This window comes from Humulus lupulus, chromosome 1 (genome assembly GCF_963169125.1).
Source record: "Humulus lupulus chromosome 1, drHumLupu1.1, whole genome shotgun sequence".
Classification (NCBI taxonomy): Eukaryota; Viridiplantae; Streptophyta; class Magnoliopsida; order Rosales; family Cannabaceae; genus Humulus; species Humulus lupulus.
The window spans coordinates 259975991-259977252 of NC_084793.1; the positions used below are offsets into that span (position 1 = coordinate 259975991).

The window sequence follows — 1262 nt, forward strand, 5'->3', positions numbered from 1 at the left end:
TTGAGATCAAGCCAACTATTCTACAAATGGTGCAATCCTCTGTTCAATTTAATGGGTTGCCTTCTGAAGATCCTCACACCCATTTGTCTAATTTTCTGGAGCTGTGTGGAACTTTTAGATACAATGGGGTGAGTGATGACGCTACTAAACTTAGGCTTTTCCTATTTTCTCTGAGGGATAGAGCTAAAAGTTGGCTTAACTCTTTGCAACCGAACTCTATATTTACCTGGCAAGATTTGGCTTAGAAGTTTTTATCAAAATTCTTCCCTCCTTCCAAAGCTGCTAAATTGAGGGGAGAAATCAATAATTTTTGCCAGAATGATGGAGAATCATTGTATGAAGCTTGGGAACGGTTCAAGGAACTTTTGAGAAGATGTCCTCATCATGGCATTGAACAGTGGATGTTAGTGCAGAATTTTTATAATGGTTTATGTCCTACTACTAGAACCATTATTGATGCTACAGCGGGCAGTACTTTTATGAGCAAGAGTGCAACTGGTGCTTATGAGCTGCTGGAGGACATGGCCACAAATAATCATCAGTGGTCTGAAGAAAGATCATCGGGGGTCAGAAAGGTAGCTGGGGTGCATGAGCTGGATGCCATCACTGCTCTAACAACACAAGTAACCTCCTTGACAAAACAGTTACAATAGAGCATTGTATATGCTAATGCGGTTCAAATGGCAGCTAGGTGTGAAATTTGTGGTGGTTCTCACTCTATTGATCAGTGCCCTACCAGTATTAACAATAACATTCCGATGGATCAAGCTTAGGTTCAAGCGGTGGGAAACTTTCAGAGACCATTCAATAATCCATTCTCCAATACTTACAATGCTGGGTGGCGAAATCATCCTAATTTTTCTTGGAAGAATAATCAGGGCCAGCAACCTCAGTTTCAGGGTCAATTTCAGAATAATATGCCTCAGCCACCAATGCATCAAGCCTCTTCATCACAACAACCTAGGCCTCAACAATCAATGAATCAAGCTCCACCTGAAAGGCCTAATGAATTGCAAGTTGCATTATTGACCCTCTGATTACGCCCAAACTTGTCTTCACAAAGCGGTTGTTGTAGTGTAGTATGGGCGGTCGTGTCCACAGAGAGATATCTTAATCAAAAGGTGATTAGTAGAACTAAAGCACAAACAGTAAAGAAATCGTTGGTGGTTTTTGAGAAAATGTTGAAAATAAAATTGGTTGAAAAATTCAATAACAAAAGTGATAAGGTTTCAAGAATCACCTATATGTTTGGCTCATTTATT

General features: G+C 40.0%; 1 non-coding gene across 1 annotated transcript; it reads right to left on the reverse strand.

The window, feature by feature from the left end:
- Positions 1 to 284: 284 nt before the first annotated feature.
- On the reverse strand, positions 285 to 391 carry LOC133813442 (small nucleolar RNA R71). The gene has a single exon (XR_009884453.1). It is a non-coding gene; the product is annotated as a small nucleolar RNA R71 (small nucleolar RNA).
- Positions 392 to 1262: the final 871 nt, after the last annotated feature.